This window comes from Podarcis bocagei, assembly GCF_964188305.1.
Source record: "Podarcis bocagei genome assembly, chromosome: 1".
In the NCBI taxonomy this organism is placed as follows: domain Eukaryota; kingdom Metazoa; phylum Chordata; class Lepidosauria; order Squamata; family Lacertidae; genus Podarcis; species Podarcis bocagei.
Window position 1 is genome coordinate 34,959,468 of NC_138125.1, and position 18,533 is coordinate 34,978,000.

An 18,533-nucleotide genomic window follows, 5' to 3' on the forward strand; every position below is an offset into this window, starting at 1 on the left:
TTCTGTAAATGGAAGTGTTTCTTCCCTTTACTGGGATGCTGGATGGGAGGTAAAAAAGGTAAAGGGACCCCTGACCATTAGGTCCAGTCGTGACCGACTCTGTTTCCCCCCCCCCAAAAGATATTTATTAAAGTTTTTAAAATATAACAATGAAAATGAAAAATAAAAAGAAACAAAATACAAAATACAACATAAAAACAGTTAAAAAACAAATAATTTTCCATAACATATCTTCCTTACGCTTATTTCCCCAGACCTCCTCATACCTCCCTTCTTTGTATTCCACTTCAATTTGTTAGTTCAGCAAATCCTTACCATTAAACTTTTACCCATTTGTAAACCTTTTTTTTCGTATCTCCTAAAGCATTACAGCTGGAAACCCCTTAGTTTCTATCCAACATCCTTCTAACATTCATTAATTTTACAATATTTCTGTAAATAGTCTTTAAATTTCTTCCAGTCTTCTTTCACCATCTCTTCTCCCTGGTCTCGGATTCTGCCAGTCATTTCTGCCAATGTGAGGGATGTGAGGGCGATCTGGCTGCGACATCTGTCACCCCATTGATCGCCAGGGTTGATTCGGCTGATCTGGCTGGCTAGGCGGGTGTCCCCTTCCTCCCTCACCTCTCCATGTGCGTCCCTCCCGAAGCTGCGCGCTCGGTGGAAGAGGACGACCATCCCAGATAGAAGGAGTGTACCGTTCTTCGGTCAAGGGTATACGATAGCTGCACTCCCCTGCTAGAACCTCCAAACAAGCTCAAGGTCCAGTCGTGACCGACTCTGGGGTTGCGGCGTTCATCTCGCTTTATTGGCCAAGGGAGCCGGCGTACAGCTGGCCAGCATGACTAAGCCGCTTCTGGCGAACCAGAGCAGCGCACGGAAACGCCATTTACCTTCCCGCCAGAGCGGTACCTATTTATCTACTTGCACTTTGGTGTGCTTTCGAACTGCTAGGTTGGCAGGAGCAGGGACTGAGCAACGGGAGCTCACCCCATTGCGGGGATTCGAACCGCCAACCTTCTGATAGGCAAGTCCTAGGCTCTGTGGTTTAACCCACAGCGCCACCCGTGTCCCTTGGATGGGAGGTAATACTTACCAAATTCCCTTCCATCTGCAACACCTCTCACACTCTTCCAGAGGGTCTCCCAACCTTACACAGTACCTTTTCAGGGGGTGCTAGGAGCTCCAGGGAGAAGGAGAAGTCAGCGAAAATTGCACCCCACTTTCCTTTACTGGCAGTAATCCATCAGCAGAATTCCATTCATGGTTCCAGCCCCTTGTGTCTGGTCCATTTGGAGGCAGGTGTGAACCAGGCTCCCCAACTACATCAACATGCTCCTCCAAGCCTCTCTGAACTGCCTGGATATGCAGATAGGAATGTAGCTGCCTAATTGTGCATGACTAGAATTGTACTGGGGTTTCTCTCTTGATGATCCAAATCCTTACCACCATTCCCCAATCCATCTACTGACATGGAGTAGTATGGACACACTGATGTCTAAGCAGATGTCTGAGCAAGCATCGCACTGTCACCACCAACATCTCCATCCAGGTATTTAGCTGAAACATGCACAGACATTATATGTAAAGGTCTCTGTTCTTTTTTTAAAATTATTATTAAAATAATTCAACATTAATACATACATGTTACGAATATACAAACATACAAGCATACATTTCATACAATCCTTAAAAATATTCATACATACCCACACTCAATCCCACAAATACTTCCTTTTCCCACCCCCATCCCTCACCCCTCACCCCACCCTTGTGTTAGACTTCCAATCTACTCAATTGCAATTTCTTTCCACTTCTATTACTTTCTTTCACACACGTTTAAACCAATTTTCTACTTCTTTTTCTGTTACACATTGTTATCCATCTTATTTAGTATTTCAGTATTTATAACGGAACTTGTTTATTCTACTTGTTTATTCTACTACTTCTAATAGGAGTTCTGATTTTTCAATATAATTTTGCAGGTATCCTTTAAACACCAGTCCTTGTCTATCTTCTCTTTTGAGATCCTTCCAATTTCTCCCATTGTTTTGGATATATTGTAATACTCCAATAATTTGGCAAGCCACTCTGTTTTTGTCGGTATAATACCACTTTTCCAATTTTTCGCGATCAGTAGCCTTGCGGCTACTGTTGCGTATAAATATAATGTCTTGTCTTCTTCATTTAGACTTCCTGGTACTATTCCCAATAGGAAACCTTCTGATGTTTTCCTAAATGAATATCTGAACATTTTTTTCATTTCATTGTATATTGTTTCCCAAAATTGTTTGATGTTTAAACAAGGTCTCTGTTCAAGCCTCATCCCTTTCCCATATCTAAAGGATTTCTCCCCTTCATATAGAGGAAGTTGAAGCAATTCTTCCATAGTACAGCAGAACCTGATTTATAAAGTTATGGTCAGAGCAAAGCAGCAGTCTGGGTTCTCTTCTCTACTCAATCATTTCTTAGTAGCTTTTAAAGGTAAAGGTAAAGGTAAAGGGACCATTAGGTCCAGTCGTGACCGACTCTGGGGTTGCGGCACTCATCTTGCTTTATTGGCTGAGGGAGCCGGCGTACAGCTTCCAGGTCATGTGGCCAGCATGACTAAGCCGCTTCTGGCGAACCAGAGCAGCACACAGAAATGCCGTTTACCTTCCCGCCAGAGCGGTACCTATTTATCTACTTGCGCTTTGACGTGCTTTCAAACTGCTAGGTTGGCAGGAGCTAGGACCGAACAATGGGAGCTCACCCCATCGTGGGGATTCGAACCGCCAACCTTCTGATCAGCAAGCCCTAGGCTCTGTGGTTTAACCCACAGCGCCACCCACATCCCTTAGTAGCTTTTACTAGCATGCAAATTTCAAAACAGTGTCGAGGCTTCAGACCAGAACTAGCCAGTCTCTCAAACACATTATTCTTCACAGCTGAACATTATCAGTTGTAGAGTATAGGTGTTGCCAACTTTCAAAAATTGCTTTCATGTAGTAAGCTAAATATTACTGCATTTGTATAGTGCCTCTGCCTGACTCATGAAGCAGAGTCTGATTTTTTTTTGTCAAAATGGGCAACAGATTTGCCCAGCTCATGAAACAGACTGTATGAATTGAACAAATTCTCTGTCTAATTCATGAAATCAATAATGTCTTTGCATAATTCATGAAATAAGCAAAGCCTCTCATGAACCTGGCAGAAGCTTTTCATCATTTCATGACTTTGGCAAAAGCAAAGGCTTATTGCCACCCCCTCCCCTTTATAGTTTATGCAGTAGCTTAAAATTAGGTGAAGCTGTAGCTTAATTCATTGTTCAGGGGAAATTGTTCATAAATGAGCCATTATTTCAATGATTCAAAGACCAGAACATTTCCACAATTTAAACATTAATGTATAGTCCTTAAATATAATAATATGATAAATAAATAAGCATACGTATTTATTTTACAGCATTTATATCAGGCCATCCCAGAACATAGTTCTGTTGCCAGCCCACATATATAGAAAAATACAATACAATTTAAAATATTATTAAAAAGACAGTTTCCAACAGGAAAAGATCCAGACCTAAATTGACATATAACTAAAAATAAACAATATACAAGCAGCGGGATAAAAGTTCATCTTTTAAAAGCTAGTGAGAACTGAAAACCCCGCAACTTCACATAGTGCTGAAAAGATCTATGAAAAAGGTGCCAAATGGGGTGCCACCACCAAGAAGGCTCTTTTTCCAGCAGCCACTTGCTTGCTGGGGGCACTCACAGCAAGGCCTCTGTTGAAGATTCTAAAGCTCAGGCAAGCATGTGATCTTTCACGGCAGGAGAAGGATGAGAAGGAGCCAGCCACTGGAGACATGCTGCACTCGGCTCCAGAGGCGTAGCCTGGGGGGCGCCGTGGGTGCTGTGGCCCCGGGCACAATTTTGAGAGGGGACGAAAACAGGCGCCCCCACAGCAGGCTTCATCATCAAATCCTGGCTCCAGGACAGGAGGAGCTGTGCCTTGGTTGTGGAGCTCGTGCCTGGTGCAACTCCTTGCCCCTGGGTCAGGCCTGACCCAGGGGAGGAGAATAGGCAAGTTCTCCTTGGCTGTGTGGCGCATCGCACCTGGCCCGGCCTGGTGGCAGAGAGCACCCCAACTTGGCCGCAGGGAGGCGTGCCCAGCCGCAGCAGCTCCACCTCCGCTGCGGGGTCAGGCCTGACCCTGCAGCGGAGAGCAGGAGGAGAGTGGGGAGCAGCTTCCCTGCCCCTCTCACACCTTGAACTGTGCTGTGTGGGAGGGCAGACTCTGTGCCCCACTCTGGGCAGCGTGGGCATACACTCCGCCGCTGCTTGGCTCCACTCTTCAGCTCCATGCTTTTGGGCATAGTGGGGTCCTGGCTCCTACCCCCCAAATATAGGGGGAATCAAATGGGCTCGGCCCCTAGGAGCCGACGCCCTTGTTCTGGACTGTTTCAGCAGTTCAAAGTCTAAAGGGGTATTATTATTATTATTAAATTAATTTATACGCCACCCTGCACCTACAGGTATATATATTCACAGGAAGACAAAATCATGATTATAAACTTACGAGCTCATCTTTCTGAGAGGCGTCTTTTGTGACCAGGGAGACACCTCAAATGTTGCTGGAAGACTGGCTCCTCCTCTTATTTCTTTTCTCCGAGAGCAAAATATGTGAGTCATGGTTGAGTTACTGCCATGTCCTTAGACACCACAGCTGAGGTGCAAAGAGCTACTTAGGCCTAGCCAAGGGTCTTGTGCTTTTTGTTCCTTAACTCCTTTTTGCACTGAAGAGCTGAATCACCCTTCCTCGATGCCATATCGCAATCTGTTTTAATTTCAAGAGCCTTGCGAAATGGGGCTGGCGAAGGGTCTACTGCTTAGAAGGGCAAGCTGAAACTCCCTCGCAGAACTAGTGGCGAGCTTCTCCAGATCCCAGCACACAGGCATTGTATCTATGTCTGTCTGTTTGTCTACAGTAGCCTCAGAGGAAGGTATGGAGCCAGGGTTGGCATCAACAGCTGGAATCCCCAGGTAGAGCCAGAGGGTCTGCTGCTAGGACAACTGAGAATAGAATCTATAGATTGATGCAAATGCACACACACACACACACACACACTCCTAAGGCAAGCCATGGATGCCAGGGGAGGTAACCTCCTCTTTCTTTCAAGAAAAGTTCACACAGTTACTAAAGGCTAAAGGCCTTGATTTCCATTCGAATAGTATTTTCTTTGGCAGTTGCATAGCTCCATATCTCATGTTTCTATTCACACTAACAAATTTTTGAGGCAGCATGGCTATGTGCCCTGAAGGTTTATAGCGCTACAAGAGCATATGCTCTGCCCAGGTCCTAATTGCTTGGGCTGGCACCATTGCTGAGAAAATAGTATATAGCGTTGTTCATTTGCTTATTTCAGTAGCATCGTCACTGCTATGTCACTGAAATGTATTGTTACTGAATTGCTTTGTGATATTTTCCTTTTGAATGTCATATGGTTAGGGGGTTTTTTTTTGTATTATTTATTTCTGTTTTGAATGAACTGTGTTTTGATGTCGTTGCTGTGAGCACAAACTTTCTTGTGGAAAGGTGGCATGCAAATCTTCAATCAATCAATCAATCAATCAATCAAATAAATAGGTCATATTTATCCCACAAGCAGAAAATCCACACACAAAACACTATTTATGTAGGTAAATTAAATTCTGATTCATGGTCACTTATTGTCACTTTTTTATGAGACTGAGGCTACTGAAATCCTTCATATACTTACCTGCAACAAAGGCCCCCTAAACTCGTGGGATTTACTTCTGACGTTAACTTGCATAGGATAGGGCTGCACGATCCCTGTAACAAGGTACTTTCTCTACTTTTAAAAATCTAACAAACAAGTATCAGATTCCAGCCTCCCACTCCTTGCCCCACGAAGTTCATAATTACTGTTTAAATAATGGGCCCTCCCAAAGGAGGCTGCATGAATGGTTCAAGTCACAATGCCCAAGTATATTTTCAGAGCTTCAAGAGCTGTCAGTGTGACACCAAATCGTCTTTGCAACTTCATTAGGCCAGAATTAAATACTTACTTTTGGGGAAAAATATTGGAAAAGAAACTCCATCCTTTGTCAAATATTCTTTTGTTATCCTAGACTTCGCTACATTTGCAACATGTCAAAACGGGTACTTTCCTCGGCCATTTAAGAACCAAGAGTGGCTACTCATTGTTAAATGGCTCGTTTCCGCTAGCCTGTGACAAAACAGCTAGCTGGCTAGTCAGCCTCAGTCAGTGTCTATTTATGGCAAAATGTCAAAAAAGAATGTCCTGCATTTGTGGCTCAACAATAATGAACATGGTTAAATCTGAAAATTCACAAAAGGAAGTGAACAGCTTTTTACATTCTGAAGAACATTAGATTCTGGTGTCCTTTTTGTTCCAATTGTTGTGGCTTAACACTATGAAAAGACCACCTGTTGGGCTGCCATTTTGTGATTGTATTAAATGCAGTGATTGCATAAAAGAACACTTTCCAAAATAACCTAGTATTATTATTCACTTATTTCACAGTAAATGTGCATTCAAGACCTGCCATAAAGTCCCCCTCCTTCATTGAAGTTTCAAGATGGGTGTGCTCACTAAATGCACACTTACTGCAGATGTATGATGTTATAGTCCCAGACATGATACTTAGAAATGAGCTCATATAAACCTGATGAGACAATTAAGCCTCCTGTAACATAAAGCTAAACTTCTGTAAACAGTGAGCAAGAACACAGTGATGAAATGTTTCCAGACTCATTGATGGATTCTAATTTGGGTAATAAAGGTACAATTACATGACAATATATAGGTTTTGTGTCTTGTTAAAAAACAACAACCAACTACCAGGGATATTAATGCTGTTCTTATTAGCAGGACAGCATCAACTGCCCTGAAAAATAGCTGTCTAAATACATGCAATATGCACCTATCAAAATCAATAGGAGTTTTACATGGTCTCTGTAAATCCTCAAACTTTCGAAATTACAAAAATCCAATTGAAATCTATACAATCTACTCAAACTATCACAAATAAAACAGATCCTGACCATGCAAAACACTTCAACCAAAAGTTTGCTTTTTAATCTGTTTTTCCCTTTACCTTTGCTCATACAGACTGCTGTTAGGGAAGTGAACTTCAAAGCTGAAGACCACAACAAAAATTACTTTGCTCTGAGCCTCTGCAGGTTTAACTTTGCAACCAGATGCAAGGGCTGACTATCTGATCCTGAAGAACATGGGGATTCATTCTTTATCAGCCATATCACCGATTCCACAGCTGGTGTAAATAACCACACTACTTTTGATTCACTGCAGAGGATGTTTTGATCCATAGCAAACAGAGTTCTGGCCTCAAAACATTTGTTGATATTACATGTGTTTCAGTGTGAAGTAAATTTTACAAATGTCTGGCAGATCATATTGTTGTACACCAGCAATCTGTTGTATCAATATGGCCTGAACTCAGCAGTAGGGCACATGCTATACAAGCAGAAGTTTCCAGGCTCAGTCCGCCGCTTCAGCAGTCACACCCTCCAACACTTTGAAGCCAAAGTCCGGGACACCATCTTCCCAAATGCCATTTTCCCGTTTTTTATTGTGAGAGCTTGGCGGCCAATTCGGTTGCGGTGATCTCATGCGATTTCGTGCTGTGGTTCCTCCGCAAAAGTTCTTTTTTTAAAATATAATTTTTTATTAGTTTTTTTTAACATATCATTTTCAACAGTAATTAAACATACTTTTACATCTTATTCAAATTTTTGACTTCCATCAATCCTGTCTGAACATTTTCCAATCTAATCTCTCAGTATGCATTTCTTATCTTCCCTATTACATTTCAAACTCATAACCAATATCTCTATCTTTTTCTGCTTTGTAACACTTCGTATATTTCTCCTTACAAAACTTCTTGTAGTCCTACTAAAGTAATTTGTTGATTACAGTTGCTCTTCATATAATTCATATACTTCTTCCAATCTTCTGTAAATCTCTGGTCCCGCAGGTTTCGAACCCTTCCTGTCATTTTGTCCGATTCTGCATAGTCCATTTATTTCGTTTGCCATTCTTCTTTTGTCGGAATTTCTTCTTGTTTCCATTTCTGGGCTAACAATACTCTTGCCGTCCCCAAAAGTTCTTTTTTCAGGCATGGCACCCCAAAACATGCATTTTGGGGCTCTGCACAAGATCGTTATCCCAAAAAAGCATTTTTTTCCCAGGAAAAAATGACTCTGTGAAGTTGTGCAAGTTCATAGCAACTCAAACGACTGCCATGCTCCTGCAAAAAAAAAAAAAAAAAAGGACTGATTTCCTGTTTTTTTCTGGGACATTTGCGGCGGTATGCAGAAAGTAGGGTAGCAGAAGCCAATAATTTGATTTGTTGGATTGCAAGGTGTGTTGTTATCCAGCATGGCTTCCCTGCTTAGAAACAGACTCCAGGCACTTCTGGTATACTCATATGCAACAGCTTTAGGTAAGCACAGTGGTACCTTGGTTCTCGAACTTAATCTGTTCCGGAAGTCTGTTCGACTCCCAAAACTGTTCGAAAACCAAGGCACGGCTTCTGATTGGCTGCCGGAGCTTCCTGCACTCAAGCGGAAGCCGCGTAGGATGTTTGGCTTCCGAAAAACGTTTGAAAACCAGAACACTTACTTCCAGGTTTTCAGCGTGTGGGAGCTGATTTGTTCGGCAACTAAGCCATTCGAGAACAAGGTACCACTGTATAGTAGACATACAGCTCACTCTTACTCCTCAGCCTCCAGGCCCATGCTGGCTTCCTCCTCCCACTCACATCTACAGGAAGTTCCCTCTTCAAGTACTTTCCCTTGACCCAGGAACAAACTATATTAACATGAGGGATCCATTGCCAGTCAGCATAGACAATATTAAGCTAAATGGCCCAATTGTTAGCCTCAGTATTCGGCAGCATCTGCATTCCTGATACATTGTATCAGCATCTATGAATATACATTTCTTTTACTGTTGAACAATCAAAACCAGGAAGTGAGTGTTCCGGTTTCCGAACATTTTTTTTGGAAGCCCAATGTCTGCTGGGGCTTCCATGGCTTCCAATTGGCTGTAGGAGCTTCCTGCAGCCAATCAGAAGCCGCGCTTTGTTTTCCGAACATTTTGGAAGTCAAATGGACCTCCGGAACGGATTCCGTTCGACTTCCAATGTACAACTGTACATGTTTCAAAGCAGGGGTGGCTAATTTGTGACCCCCAGGTGTGGCTGGTCTTCATCTCCAATCGTTGCAGACCACTGGGCATGCTGACTGGGGCTGATGGGATTTTGGAGTCCATCAGGACCATAGGTTATTGTGGCGATCACACAGGGTCCCTGGACATTTGACGGTCTATTGGTCCCTGTGCCACCACTGTGATTGCTTTCCCGTTGCCACCAACCCGTTTCTCTCGGGTACACACAGAGTCCAGACAGTTGTTGGCATTAAATCAAATAAGCAAGTTTATTTTATAAGCCTTAACAAGTTTATGGTTTCAGATAATTTTTCTTGTCAGTTTCTTAATCTTAATTTCTATACCGGCTTATACCTTTCCTAATAACTGCTAACTGATTATCCCAACTGTCTATCTGACTCCTCCTATCAGTTTCTCTCACTCTCTCACAACACAACTCAACCAACCAACCCACAGACATCCTCCCTCTTCCTTCTCCAACTCCCAACTGACTTCCACACAACTCCAACTCTAGCTCTAACTCATCCCCTTGGGTTCCCACTGGCCAATCACGTCACACTCATTTAACCCTTTCCCTATGACCCACCTAGGAGGGCAAACGCCACAGTTATCCACCTCCCTTTTCAAGGAAACAGCAGCATCAGAAGTTGTGAATTTATATAAACAGAAACAAACAGAACGGAGGAGGAGATAGGGCTCAGTGGCCAGCATGGTGCCAGTTAGATGGTATTAAACTTCAGTTTCCATCAGCCCCCCGGCAGGGTGACCAATAGTCAGCGATAATGGAGAATGTAGAGCAACAGCATATAGAAGGCACCACACTGGCTCTAGTGGGTCCCAAAAGTATTTCTTAAGATCCCAAAAGTATTTCTAGAAGCTAAGTTTAATCAAGGGCAGAGTAATCTTCATAATGCACAATTGTTATTTGATATACTCAGCCCAGATGCACTGAGGTAGCATTTCAGTTACAGAGCTGTTGCATTTTCCGCCAATGAGAAAAAACTATTCTTCCTCCAGGTGGCATATCCATTGCAATTGGAATTACTGTATAGGGCGTGTTTGAAGCTAAGAGAACCAAGAGAACTATAGAGAACCTGGTCTGACATGGCGTGGGGGGTACTGACATCATGCTTTAACTTGGGAGGGAGGAAAAGGCTCTACAATCACCCCAATTCCCCTTGTTATTCAGCCCCCACACAGAGTGACGCATGCCTCTAGAACACATGCTCTCCAGAGCAAGGTTATTCTTATAATCCATTATGTGTAGACTGAAAATTGTGCTTTTTTCTTCCCATACGTAGTTCTGGAATGGTGGCACAAAGGCCAAAATGCAGTTTGAACACATGTTCACCAGTAATCTGAAAAAGAGCCTTTAAATTCTATTCTGTATACCTGAAGGAGCATCTTCGCCCCCATTATTCAGTCTGGACAGTGGCGTAGCGTGGGGGGTGCAGGGGGGCCGGCCGCACCGGGCGCAACATATGGGGGTTAGGGGGCGCAAATCCACGGGTTAGGGGGCGCAAATTACTTGCCTTGCCCTGGGTGCTGACAACCCACACTACGCCACTGGGTCTGGACAATGAGGTCCACCTCTTAGGGCCTTCTGGCGGTTCCCTCATTGCGAGAAGTGAGGTTACAGGGAAACAGGCAGAGGGCCTTCTCAGTAGTTGTGCCTGCCCTGTGGAATGCCCTCCCGTCAGATGTCAAAGAGATAACCAATCATATGACCTTCTGTAGACATCTGAGGGTAGCCCTGTACAGGGAGGTTTTTAATGTTTGAGTCTTTTGTGTTTCAACATTTTGTTGCAAGCCACTGAGAGTGGCTGGGACAACCCAGTCAGGTGGGTGGCATATAAATAAATCTTCATCATCAGTCTCACACACATTTCCTTACCACCAATGTGTGAGTCTTTTAGGAGTTGACTGAACAAAACAACAACATACACAATGAAATGGGACTTAGCAGAAACTTTTTTAGTCCTATGGATTTTAATGGGATTAGTCAAAAGAGTCCCCCCCCCCCAATAAAACATAGCACATTTAATTCTATCTCCCTTGGAGATTTGTGCTTGTCAAAGAGCAGTCCACGATGTCTTGTGGCAGAGCACTTTTGAACCAAGGGACTTTCAAAGGCAGATTTGACAGGGCATGGACCTTCACAAAAACATCTGAGGGGGAGGGCCACAGTGATCCATGCGACGGTCACCTCCAGGCTTGACTACTGTAATTCGCTCTATGCGGGGCTGCCCTTGAAGCTGTCCCAGAAACTCCAGCAGGTGCAGAATGCTGCAGTGAGGCTCCTCACGGGGTCTTTGCCATGGGAACATATTCACCCAGTGCTTTTCCAGCTGCACTGGCTCCCGGTGGAGTACAGAGTCAGATTTAAGGTGCTGGTTTTGACCCTTAAAGCCCTTCACGGCCTTGGACCCTCGTACCTACGGGACCGCCTCTCCTGGTATGCCCCACGGAGAGCCTCAAGGTACATAAATAACAACACCCTAGTGGTCCCAGGTCCTAAGGAAGTTAGATTGGCTTCAACCAGAGCCAGGGCCTTTTCAACACTGACTCCGGCCTGGTGGAATGCTCTGCCTCATGAGACCAGGGCCCTGCAGGATCTGATTTCCTTCCGCAGGGCCTGTAAGACAGAGTTGTTCCGTCTGGCCTTTGGCTTGGAGCCAATTTGATTCCCTCCCCCTCTTTCTTTTTCCTTTTTCCTTTCTCCTCCTCTGATGAGGCTGCATTTTAATATTTTAATGTTTCAGTATTTTAATTGTTGTATTTTAATCTTGTTTTTTTTAAGTTGTATTCATTCAACTTGTTTTTATTATTGCTTGTTAGCCGCCCTGAGCCCGGCCTTGGCTGGGGAGGGCGGGGTATAAATAAAAATATTATTATTATTATTATTATTATTATTATTATTATTATTATTATTATTATTACCATTTCTAGTAGATCTGTTGACTAAGCAGCAGTGAAGCCTGAGTACACCTGGCCTCTGAGAAAGAGATAATCTATATTCCCCTACTCTTTCCAAGTGGGTGCGCCTCCTGTTCATCTAGGGACAGTGCTTGCATCCATGTAGCGATGGGGCAGAAATTAGATGCAGTTAGCATTTTAAAGCCAAATCTAACAAATTTGCAGTTTCTGAAACAATATAGAACACAGCCGTCCTTCAAAATTTGCACTTATCCGAATTTTGTAATGGAGTTCTCCAACCAGTTTTTACAAAAATACATATATGAGATATAACAGTGTGTAAAAATGAAAATATATTAGTGAAAATAACATGCAAAAATGCATTATATTAGGGGAAATGGCTTGCAAAAAAAATGTACATTTGTCAAAACTGCACACAAAAATATGTTCATTTGGAGAAATTTGCAGTAAAATGCTGAGGAATTTTCAGGATGATGAAAAAACACACCCACAGATTTCTGAAGACCTGAATTTAAGATTGGAAAAATGAGACATGTGAGAGGACCAAAGCTGACAAATCCTTCCATCCTTACTTCCACCCAGAGCCAAAATTCATTAATCAATTAAAAGTTTTAGGGAGATTAATAGTGAAATATGATACGCCCTGTTGCCTCTGATTTTAGCCTAAGATCTAGAACTGAGCTTGAAGGGACAGCAAAGTCATTCCCCACTTAAAAATCTGGCAAAAGTTTCCCTAATCTGGCACCTGTAAGCATCAAGGAACTATTCTTTCATTCATTCATTTAATAAAATTTATACTCTGCTTGATTGTAACAAAAAAGACCACAAAGCAAATTTACAAAAAGGCAAAACAATGAAATCAAGAGAAAATCACAACCACACTTTAAAGAATACCAATGTTAAATTGCTAAAACAGATTACCTCAACTTTCTAAACATCTGAGTAGGCTCGTCTAAACAGGAATGTCTTTAGCAGGTGAGGAAAAGCATACAGTCAAGAATTTCAGTCATAATAAATTTAAATCTACATTATATCATGTGAGTGAGAAATGCATTGATACACACAAACACACAGCAAAATTTCTTGGCTTAATTTGAAAATGAAAGCATGATGGTGTTTGTAACCTTCAGCTATATCATTCTGCAAGATAACATGCTGAAAACAATGGGTTTTGTAAGCTAACCCAAATTTATTGGTGAGCATATTTCTACAGAGGGACTCACAACGTATTTTACGTTAGAAGAAGAAAAGGTTTTCTTTACACTGTCTAACCTAGAGGGGGGAAAAGTGGTATACAATTGAGAAGTATACAATGCACCAGTATAAATTATGGGCTTATTGTTCATTGCAATGTAAAGGGTATGTGCGGTGCACTTAACTATTGTATTAGAGAATTACAGAAACCGAATCCACCAAGCAGAAATGGCTTATGTCTGAATAAAAAAATATGTATCTTTAAGAGAGATACAATGTGTTTGGAACCCCGAGGGTTAATGAGAGGTAAGCTGGTGAAGGGGGAGATGAGATGAAGGGAATAAAAGAAGCTGAATAGATGAAAGAACTGATTCAATGGGAGGTATTGTTGGTCACAGCTAGGTGTCCGAAACAAACAGAAAAATGGGAACTGCTTTAACATTTGAGGGAAATAATAAAAAAAAGAACTTATACCACATATTAAAAAGGGCGGGGAGGAGGAAATAAGTAATAAAAGGCTTTCAGGCTATTTCAGTAGAGCTCTCTCCCCTGCCATATATATATATATATATATATATATATATATATATATATATATATATATATGAAAGAAAGCAGATAAATTGAATTCCTCTCTAACAGCATCTCATACAGAAAGGTTCATTGTCCCCCTTTTCACATCAAGAATTTAATTTTGCATTCCCTTTCTCCATCTGGAGACATGTTCCCAGTTTCCTTACTCTAACTTCTATTACGCTTCCCCCACGGTGCCCTCTGTTTCAGAGAGTCTGTATTGATGAATGTTCAGTTCAAATTTAGTGAGGATAGCAGAGAAACATTATGCAGTCTGCTGCCTCTAATTTTCAGCTAAAGTCTTGAGCTGAGCTTGAAGAGACAGTAAAGGGTTTTTTTTGTGTGTGTGTTTATTACTGGCAAAACTTTGGCTGATTTACTTCCCCTTCCCTGGAACCTGTAAGCATCAGGCAACACTTTAACTCATATTCACATCTAAACATAGGTTGTATCATGTGAGATGGAAATGTGTTGATGGTAAACTATTGTTATTGTTATTTATTATGTTTCTATACCGCCCTTCATCTGACGATCACAGGACGGTAAACTATTCCTTGGTAGACTATCACCAACTAACCCCTAAATCACTTATTTCCCACAACGTGTTCCTGGCAACCATATTTACTTGGAAGTCCAAGTTTTATGTATGGTTAGAGAGGTTGTGTGCCACTCCCAATCTCTGCTGAGCAGTAGCAAGATTCCAGGGGTGTTCCACGCACTCAGGGTTGTGTTTCATATGGTTAAGAGCGGTAGATTCGTAATCTGGGGAAATGGGTTCGCGTCTCTGCTCCTCCACATGCAGCTGCTGGGTGACCTTGGGCCAGTCACACTTCTCTGAAGTCTCTCAGCCCCGCTCACCTCACAGAGTGTTTGTTGTGGGGGAGGAAGGGAAAGGAGAATGTTAGCCGCTTTGAGACTCCTTCAGGTAGTGATAAAGCGGGATATCAAATCCAAACTCTTCTTCTTCATTCATATATATATATATATATATATATATATATATATATATATATATATATGCAGGTTTTGGTGTCTTCGGGTGTCTTCCCGTGTAAGAGTTGGGGTGTCTAGGCGACGTTTCGACGAGGTCTCACTCGTCATCTTCAGGCTGGTGCTTTCGGCTTCTTGTTACTGGAACAGAGCAGGATCTCAGTGTTTGAGTTCCTATAAATACTGTTGAGGGGGTGTGGTGTATAGCCTCCAACGTTCTGGGCAGAGAGGAAGTTCCCAGGTTAGTGTGTCTTTTCTTCTTTTGTTCATTAATTACTTGAGGGATATCTTGAGTGATTTCTTGAGTGATATTCTGAGTACCACTTAGGAGGGTCATTAGGTGTGGATTAGTTGCTAAAGCTTTCGTGTCTTGACCTCTTGACCTTGTGAAGAGTTTTTTCTGAGAAGATGGCTGTACTGCACTTAGTTGTGCTCTGGTTTGGCTTCGTGTATAGGGGCGAGCTGTGGTTTTGTGCCCTGTGCCAGCCAGATCTGTGTAGGGATTGCAGGGGGGTGCAGCATCCGGAGGTGCCACTATGGTTTGGCTACTGGATGGTGTCTGTAATTTATCTGTGGAGAGGGTCTGGGTTTGGGTCTGGTGTGGTTGATTGGAGATGGCGTTCTGTGTGCCTCTGGTTCTGGTGTCGGTTTTTGTGGGGAGGGCTATTTTCCAGATGTCTGGCAGGCGGGACGTATCGTCACGCTTGTTCATGTTGTGAGGGTGTTTCTCTATCTCGATGGCTTCCATGATTATTCTCTTGTGGTGGTGTTCCATGTTAAAGAGCAATTTGGAATCTGAAAAATTAATTTCGTGTCCTGTTTCTTTCATGTGTTGGTAAAGAGACGAATAAATGCACGTATCACAGAACACAAGAATGCCGTCAAAAAAGAAGAAAAAACTTCCTCTCTTTACCAACACATGAAAGAAACAGGACACGAAATTAATTTTTCAGATTCCAAATTGCTCTTTAACATGGAACACCACCACAAGAGAATAATCATGGAAGCCATCGAGATAGAGAAACACCCTCACAACATGAACAAGCGTGACGATACGTCCCGCCTGCCAGACATCTGGAAAATAGCCCTCCCCACAAAAACCGACACCAGAACCAGAGGCACACAGAACGCCATCTCCAATCAACCACACCAGACCCAAACCCAGACCCTCTCCACAGATAAATTACAGACACCATCCAGTAGCCAAACCATAGTGGCACCTCCGGATGCTGCACCCCCCTGCAATCCCTACACAGATCTGGCTGGCACAGGGCACAAAACCACAGCTCGCCCCTATACACGAAGCCAAACCAGAGCACAACTAAGTGCAGTACAGCCATCTTCTCAGAAAAAACTCTTCACAAGGTCAAGAGGTCAAGACACGAAAGCTTTAGCAACTAATCCACACCTAATGACCCTCCTAAGTGGTACTCAGAATATCACTCAAGAAATCACTCAAGATATCCCTCAAGTAATTAATGAACAAAAGAAGAAAAGACACACTAACCTGGGAACTTCCTCTCTGCCCAGAACGTTGGAGGCTATACACCACACCCCCTCAACAGTATTTATAGGAACTCAAACACTGAGATCCTGCTCTGTTCCAGTAACAAGAAGCCGAAAGCACCAGCCTGAAGATGACGAGTGAGACCTCGTCGAAACGTCGCCTAGACACCCCAACTCTTACACGGGAAGACACCCGAAGACACCAAAACCTGCATTCCTGTACCCGTGAAAATCTACGAAAGCATATATATATATATATATATAGTTTTTCAGATTAAAATTTTACAGTCACATGTCTGTAAACAAGATTCCAAGGAATCTCTTGGACTTCCCTCCTCCGCTGTGTGGGTCCTATTGTTAATCATTTCCTCCTGCATCTTTTATAATAATCCAGATCTTTTATCTCTCCATTGTCTCCCGAATTCACCATTAAGCTACAAGCGATATTCCAATCCTACTAATGATTTTAACTGTTTACAATGGTCTTTAAGATATGTTATAAATCCCCCCCCAATCCTTATTAAAATTTTGGTCTCCCTGATTTCTGATTCTTCCAGTCACTTTAGCCATTTCGGCACAATCCATCCACTTGATCTGCCATTTTTCTTTGATGGGGACTTTATCTTCTTTCTATCTCTGGGCCAATAACATCCGCACAGCCATGGTCACATACATAGTCTTTTCTGCTCCCCTTCATTCAGGGTTGTGTTTCCATTGGGAAACAAAGCACAGTGGAGACTTGTGTTTTTAAGAAATATGGCTTACTTGCCTTCCAAGTGTCCTGATTTCCCAGGGACAGTCCTGGAATTACGAAAGGCCACCCTGGCTTCTGATTTGATCCCAGAACGTCCCTATTTCACCTGCCAGTGCTTCCGTAGCTGAGCTCAGGGAGGAGGAGCCGGCAATTGTCTTGAATTACGGCAGCTGCAACAGCTGTAGCTGCCAGGGAACATCCTGTTGTCTCTCCATAGCCTCTCCATGGCCACCGCTGGCCTCCTCCCTTGGGCAGCTTATAGCACATGCTGGAGAGCAGGAGAGGAGGAAGAAAGGTTGCCGCCACTGAGGCCCAACTCCACATGATGCACCAGTTCTGAGGGGCAGGCAAAGGGCAGGGCAGGAGGGGAAGAAAATGGGAGTGGAGCAGAGCGCAAGCAGTCTTGATTTTTTTTATTTAAAAAAGTGCTTTGTGTGTCTGTGTCTAATCTTGCCCCTTTCTAAAATTTATTTATTGGTGTATGTTTTTTATTTTTGTATATCTATCAAAGAATAAAATAAAATATGGACTGGGGGGCTTTCTCAGGGCAGTGAAGGGCTTGTGTGCTGTGTCTTGTTGGGGTAGTGGTGGCAGCACTCATTCTTCTTCTGATAGGAAATGGTCTGTGGGGGAGGGGAATGGGGGGTCGAGGAGGGGCAGTTGGGTGGGGCAGTGAGGAATGTCCCTATCTTCATCTGAGGAATGGTAGAGGGAATGGCTTTATTTACTTTGGAGAGCATTCAGAGCATTACATCCCAAGAGAGGCTTGTTCCCCACAGCAATGTAGCATTTGAGTCCAGGGCATCCTGCACCTGCCAAAATATCCTCTTCTTGGTCAATACAGTCATACCTCATGTTACAGCCGCTTCAGGTTACGTGTTTTCAGGTTGCGGACCACGGGAAACCCGGAAGTACTAGAACGTGTTACTTCCAGGTTTCGCCGCATGTGCAGAAGAGCTAAATTGCGCTTTGCACATGTGCAGAAATGCCAAATTGTGCCTGTGCAGACACGGCACTTCAGGGTGCGAGTGCTGTGGGTTGTGGATGTGCCTCCATCATGGATTACGTCCGCAACCCAAGGTTCCACTGTATTTCAATCTTATTTTTAAAAAATTTATAGGGGTGCCATTTCTACTATACAGTGGTACCTCAGGCTAAGTACTTAATTCGTTCCGGAGGTCCGTTCTTGACCTGAAACTGATCTTAACCTGAAGCACCACTTTAGCTAATGGGGCCTCCTGCTGCCGCCGCACTGCCATAGCCTGATTTCTGTTCTCATCCTGAAGCAAAGTTCTTAACCTGAAGCACTATTTATGGGTTAGCGGAGTCTGTAACCTGAAGCGTATGTAACCTGAAGTGTAT

General features: G+C 43.1%; 1 long non-coding RNA gene across 2 annotated transcripts in view; it reads right to left on the bottom strand.

Moving 5' to 3' along the window:
• LOC308596168 overlaps window positions 1–11,927 on the bottom strand; it is a 435,220-nt gene extending 423,293 nt beyond the window's left edge. For both annotated transcript variants that reach the window (XR_014012375.1, XR_014012376.1), the window contains exon 1: window positions 11,653–11,927. This is a non-coding gene — a long non-coding RNA (uncharacterized lncRNA). The remainder of the gene's footprint in view (window positions 1–11,652) is intronic.
• Window positions 11,928–18,533: the final 6,606 nt, after the last annotated feature.